This window comes from Rhineura floridana, chromosome 2 (assembly GCF_030035675.1).
Source record: "Rhineura floridana isolate rRhiFlo1 chromosome 2, rRhiFlo1.hap2, whole genome shotgun sequence".
In the NCBI taxonomy this organism is placed as follows: domain Eukaryota; kingdom Metazoa; phylum Chordata; class Lepidosauria; order Squamata; family Rhineuridae; genus Rhineura; species Rhineura floridana.
Window position 1 is genome coordinate 215,571,291 of NC_084481.1, and position 6,941 is coordinate 215,578,231.

The window sequence follows — 6,941 nt, forward strand, 5'->3', positions numbered from 1 at the left end:
GGAGTTCTTCTGGATCCTGCCCTGCTGCTGGAATATCAGGTGGCTGCGGTAGCCAGGGGTGCTTTTGGCCATCTCAAAATGGTCTACCAGCTGTGTCCATTCCTGGAAGCAGCTGACTTGGCCACAATGACACATGCATTGGTGGCATTGAGGCTCGATTATTATAACGCACTCTATGTGGGGCTGCCTTTGAAAACGATTCGGAAACTACAGTTGGTCCAAAATGCAGCAGCCAGAAAGTTAACTGGAGCACAGTGCAGGGAGCATATCACCCCTGTGCTTTATCGACTCCACTGGCTCCCAATTTGTTTCCGAGCCCAATTCAAAGTGCTGATTTTGACCTTTAAAGCCCTAAATGGCCTTGTACCAGTGTACTTATGGGACCACTTATGCCCATATGTTCCTAGCCTGGATTTAAGATCATCTACCTCTTGTCTCCTCTGTGTGCCTGGAATGAAAGAAGTTAGATTGTCAGGCATGTGGGAGAGAGCCTTTTCAATTGTGGTTCCCAGACTTTGGAATTCTCTGCCCCAAGAAGCCCACTTTGCTCCCTCCCTGATGGTCTTCTGGAAACTTGTAAAAACTATTTTGTTCTGGAGAGCCTTGGTTGGGACTGACAGGTCAGCCTGACACTGTTTTAAGTTTTTTACATTTTATTTTTATCTTTTAAGTTCTTTTATTCTCACCTTCTTATATGTGTATGCACATATATACATGTTTTATGTTTGTATGTGTATGCATAATGCATTTTATGTATTTTAATAGTATTTTATACATTTTAATTTACTGTAATTTTAATGTTTTATTGTGTATTTTATATGTGTGTGATTTTATTGTAGCCGCCCTGAGTGCCCTATTGTAGGGTAGAAGGGCGGGGTAGAAATATTTTAAATAAATAAATAAAAACTGTCAGAGGAGGGGTTGTGGGCTGCAGGCCAGAGCCACAGAAGAGAGAAGGTCATGCAGTAGGCTGGGGGCTTCAGTCATCCCACATGCATGGGATAGAGCATTCTCTGTGGACAAAACTGGCACAGTAGCTTCTGGTTGCCTTAACTGGCTAGTGAAGTTAGTCTATGGCTTTAAAGGCCACACAAATGGAACGTAAATAAATGATGACTCAACTGAAGTAGCATAGTAGAATCATATATAAGGGTGAGATGTGGAGAGGAGGAACAGTGTGATTTATGACTCAGGGAGTTTGGCTGTTGCTATAACAACAAAAGGGGGGGGGCTCCAGTAACTGAAAGGTTGAGTTATCTGCTTTTTTGCTCTGCAAAAAATATACTATGAACACATCTGTTAAACGAGTTTGGTCTGGTGTTTCTTTCATTGCCTGTCATTGCCTGATTCCTTTAAAGAACCTTTGCATGTCTGGCAGGTGGAAGAGACAAGGCATTTTTTCAGTAATAGCCATGCATCCCAATTAGGGTTGCCAGGTTCTTGGCCTGAGACTGATCCTGTATCTTTAGGAGAAGAGAAAGTCAGCCAAGTGCAGGTGTTCTTGCAACCCTGTAATGGGAACAAGCACAAGGTGGAATTCCCCCTTCCCCCTCCACAACTTTTAAAAATACAGAAGACCTCTTGGAGGCTGGGCCTGGCAACCAAGAGGTCTTTTGTATCTTTAAAAATTGTGCAGGGGGGAGGGAGAATTCCTCCTTGTGGTTTTTCCCATTACAGAGTTGCAAGAACACCTGCACTTGGCTGACTTTCTCTTCTCCTAAAGATACAGGATCAGTCTCAGGCCAAGAACCTGGCAACCCTAATCCCAGTGGACACCCAGTCCTAGCTTTTGGACACCCAGTGGACACATAAAATGTAATCAATGAACCAAGAACACAGATTCAGATTGGAAGTCACTGAAACATTGACTAGAGGTATGAAATTTTAATAGAATCAGTAGAACATAGGGGCACATTACACAATAATTTTAAAGGGTCATACTAGCAGGGCCGGTTCTAAAGGGCAGCCACGTTGGGCACTGGTCCGAGGGCCCTGCAGCTACAGGAGCCCCTGGGGACCCCCTGAGGGACCCTCCGCTCCCCTTCCATGATCCGTGGCATGAGCTGCGCCGCGGATAGCAAGACAAAAGCTTCCGAGCCACCTGCCGCCCGCCACCATCCCCCCCGCTTCATCTATCTGTCTCTGCTGTTCTTTGCTGCTGCGCGCACTGCATGCGCAGGGTTGCCATCAATCAAGATGGCAGCTGAGGTTTCCGTAAGGGACTGAAGCTTCTGCCGCCATCTTGGTTGATGGCAGCAATGCATGCGCTGTGTGCCATCAACCAAGATGGTGGCAGAGGCTTCAGTCCCTTACGGAAACCTCGGCCGCCATCTTGATTGATGGCAACCCTGCGCGCGCAGTGCATGCAGCCGCAAACAACAGCAGAGAAAGGTAGGTGAAGCGGGAGGATGGTGGTGGGCAGCAGCAGGGGGTGGCTTGGAAGCTCTTGTCTTGCGATCCACGGTGCAGCTCATGCCACGGATCACGGAAGGGGAGCAGAGGGGCCCGGGGCAGGCTGATGCCCAAGGGCCCCAACATTCCTGGAGCCGGCCCTGCATACTAGGGTGTGCACAGCCCCTCCTACCTGCCCTGTGGCTCCCATTTGGGGGATCTTCAGCCCAACCCGCCATGGATTGTCCTCAGGGCCATCCCTCTGCCCTGCCTTGGATTTGCTCCTGAATAAGTTCAGGGGCAGGGCTACTGTTTAATTAGGGGTTTCAAACTCTGATTAAACACGTAGCAGGGAGAGTGGCAGGGAAAGTAACTTGTGTAAATGCATTTGGAAGGCTGTATTCACTCCCTGGTTTTGTTTTTTTTGCTTTGTTTTGGTATTGTTGTTTTTTAGTTTGACTCACTTTCACTTCAATCCAAATGTCAGGGCTTGTACATGGTAGAGAGGTTTCCACATGCCATCCATTTGAGTTTTTTAAAAATAGACACCCAGTAACAACATTTGGGAAAATTGCAGGGGTCAGCAGACCCAAAGTGCAATGGATGAGTCTCATCCTGGCAAAACCTCCTTCATGATCAAGGTATTTCCCCTGCCAGGTAAGTAATGCTAATGGAAGGTTGGGTGCAACACCTCCATTCATTCCAACCCCCCCTCCACCAGACCAGTTTGAATTACTCTGACAGCCTGCTTACCAATGAAGGTGAGGAATAATGGATGGAGCCAAGTGCTCCATGGGAGAAGTGATTGTAAAGAGGTTGCATCTCCTAGTAAGAGAGGCCTCACACAACTGCAATTTCTCTCACTCTCTGCCTTCCTTTCCATTTGGTGTGAAGCATTCAAGTGCTAGCTGGTGTCTGGAGCATCAAAGCGACATGTTTCTTGCTCAATGGGCTTATTAGATGCACATTAAGCAGGCATAGCAGCACAGCTTCACCATTGGCCTAGCTGGGACCTATTAGTTTAGAATAAAAAAAGGGGGGAACAGCGAATGTGATAAATAAAATTATGCATGGTGTAGAAAAATTGAAGAAGGAGAAGCGTGTATGTCATAATGCTAGAACTTGGGGACATATAAGAATCTGGGGATACCTTCCTGGTGGAAGTTGCAGGACAGAGAAAATAAACTACACAGCACATAGTTAATGTACAGAATTTGCTCCTAGAAAAGGTAGTGAGGGTATCCAACTTGGAATCTTTTACAAGAGGATTAAACAGGTTCATGGAGGGTGTGTCTATCAGTGGCTAATAGACACCTCCATTGTTGCAGAGGCAGCATGTAGGATGAAGGCACTGTGAGAACAGGATGCTGTACTAGATGAGCCTTTGGCTGATCCAGCAAGGCTTTTCTTATGTTCTTAGAGATGTGACTGTCCTTTTGAGTTATTATGGGAACGGCTAGCTGAAATGATGACTTCCAAATACTTGACCCAGTATCAGACTTGCCATCAATTAATATTTTGCCCATTTTGTTGCTATGGTCATCATTATGCACAGGTAGTTATGTTCTCATGACCAACTATCCCTTTGTTCCAAAGTTCCCAGGACAGACTTTATCAACAGCTCTTCCACTTAGTAGCTGCCAGAAACTAGGCTAATTGGTTAAATAGCAGCAACACTGGAGAAAGCAACTGAATAACTATAAGTTTACAGTAAATTCTTTTTATTCCTGCTAGGCATGGGATGCACTGCCTAGTTCCAATCCGGTTGTATTCTGATAGTCCGTCGTTCGATTCTGATCCACACTATTTTTGTTGCCGCTTGCTTTGGCACTTGCTGATTCGATCCACTGGGGAGGTTTTTGATTGCAAAAAAAAGTGTGATTTTTAACATAAATGCCTATATAAATGTTCATGGCATTCCATGTAGTTGTTTTTTTCCTGTTTATCGCACTTACACACTGTTACGAATGTATCAACTTAGAGGAAATTACGAAGATAATTATGTAACATCGGGGGTGGGGGGTGGAAAACAAATCCATGCCGATTACAGCCACAGCCAACTGGAAAAAAAATCTGTGCTGATTACAGCCACAGCCCACTGCAAGAAATCAGTGCCAGTCGGAAAATATAGCGGGCTGTCGAATTCAGTCACAATCCGGTTTAGCAGATATTCTCCCCCATACCTAATCCCTGCTTCTTGTTGTTGTTATGTGCCTTCAAGTCAATTACGACTTATGGCAACCCTATGACTCAGTGACCTCCAACAGCATCTGTCATGAACCACCCTGTTCAGATCTTGTAAGTTCAGGTCTGTGGCTTCCTTTATGGAATCAATCTATCTCTTGTTTGGTCTTTCTCTTTTTCTACTCCCTTCTGTTTTTCCAAGCATTATTGTCTTTTCTAGTAAATCATGTCTTCTCATGATGTGTCCAAAGTATGATAACCTCAGTTTCATCATTTTAGCTTCTAGTGACAGTTCTGGTTTAATTTGTTCTAACACCCAATTATTTGTCTTTTTCGCAGTCCATGGTATGCACAAAGCTCTCCTCCAACACCACATTTCAAATGAGTTGATTTTTCTCTTATCACCTTTTTTCACTGTCCAACTCTCACATCCATACGCAGAGATTGGGAATACCATGGTCTGAATGACCCTGACTTTAGTGGTCAGTGATACATCTTTGCATTTGAAATTTCTGCTAAGAGGTTCTTTATGCATGCTTTAAGTGTTTGACCTTTGAACATTATATTTGAAAGATATTGCATTGTTTAGATTGACAAAATCTTTCTGTCTGTCTGTCTGTCTTTCGGTAATGTGAAAGTGACCCACCCTACAAGAGCATCTCTCACGTAGCCCCTTCCCACAATGCAACCATATGTTTGAAACACCGATAGGGTGGAGCTACTCAGGGATTTGAGTTTGGAATGGCGGGCAGGGACCCAGTTGACTTCTCCTTGCTGCTCCCACCCTCTCCAGAAGTATACAAAGGGCAAGTAGGCTGAGAGATGCTTTTGTGGAACATGCCATTGGGCTCCACTGAAATTATTGCATCCTGAAGTTATTTGGGGCTGAGGGCCAAGCAACACCTTCCATTAGTCATGCTTGAAAGGTCCCCTTTCACCCAGTCCCCCAGCCCCCAATTTCACTGCCTGTAAATGGACAGGAGAAATTGGCTGGGGCAGTTTAACCTATCCCTTCAGTGTCCTCTTTATACCCATCTATGTTGTCTGCTGAGCCTTGTTTATTGATTAAGGCTCCAAACTGGTGGTAGTAATATGAAATGATCACTGTTGGAGTTTGGTATATACTGTATTACAGTGCAGTGCAGAAATGAGTAGCCTGGTAAGTCTGAAAGAATAAAGGGTTATTACTCTGGGAAAATAAAGCCATTCTGAATACAGACATACATGTGGCCTTTTTAGAGTCATGTGGCTAGCACTCCCATAAACTATCTATCTAAAAATATGAAGGAGGAAGGAAGTAAAGCCTGAGAAAAACAATCTGCTTATCAACAAGTGGCTACTTTTAAGAAGGAATCGGCAAGGGAAGAAAAGGTTGCCTTTCTGTCTATTGCCCCCACTGGTTCAGGTTACTCTTCACAAGCATTGGTACTTTACTCCCAATAATAACAGAGTTCTAGACAACTCACTTGCAAGGCTTTAAATGCAGGCCTGCATCAGGTTTTCTATTAATCCAAGAGAACAGAGGACTGTTCTTAAAAAGATTACAGAGTAAAATCCCTGTGCCAGGATGCAACATATTCTTAAATTTGACTTTTTGTGACTTTCATGTTCAACATGACCCATATGCTGTCAGCATTTTTTTTTTCAAATGGAGGTCAAATTGTCAGAGAAGTGGATGACAGCAAGGTTGATTGCAAGGATAAGACTGTGGCCCTCCAGATGATGTTGGGAATCCACTTCCATCAGGTCCAGGCTTCATGGCCAATGGTCAGGGATGGTGGGAGTTGTAATCCAGAAACATCTGGAGGGTTAAATGTGCCCTATCTCTGATCTTATGGGTCAGTGACATTGTTCCTTCACCTGATGCTTACATAGCCATGACATATTCTCTGAATCTAATTGTCCCAATCTTATTGCAGTCCTTCAGTCAATTGAATAAATACAGCTATTCTTTAGCTCGTACCAAATCATACTATTTGAATGCTGTCCAGTATTGCTGTTAAGCTCAATAACTGTGCCCTTTCAAAGCTCCTCTAAGCACTCTACTCAGAATAAATAGGATATATATCTTCTTCCCTGTTTTGTTTCACAGGCATAAGGAGAAAAGTGTTTCCATAGAAACAACTGGAGACATATAATTTTAAAGTAATGATTACTCGACAACAGCTCTGGACAATAATTTTTATATTAGAAAATCTTAACAGCAAGGGGGAAAAAATGAACTGAGCACCCAACCAGGGAGCTTTAGACTTTCTGTCCGGTTATTAAGGCTTTCAACCTTATTGATTTTCATTAATTGTAAGCTCCCATTGTCCCTGTGGCCATACAGACTTATAGTGAACAATGCAAGCAAGGTCAGGTTAAAA

The 6,941-nt window shown here is 43.9% G+C and overlaps 1 pseudogene; it reads right to left on the minus strand.

The window, feature by feature from the left end:
* Positions 1–2,921: 2,921 nt before the first annotated feature.
* Positions 2,922–3,056, minus strand: LOC133378630 (U1 spliceosomal RNA; annotated as a pseudogene).
* Between the last annotated feature and the right edge of the window lie 3,885 nt (positions 3,057–6,941).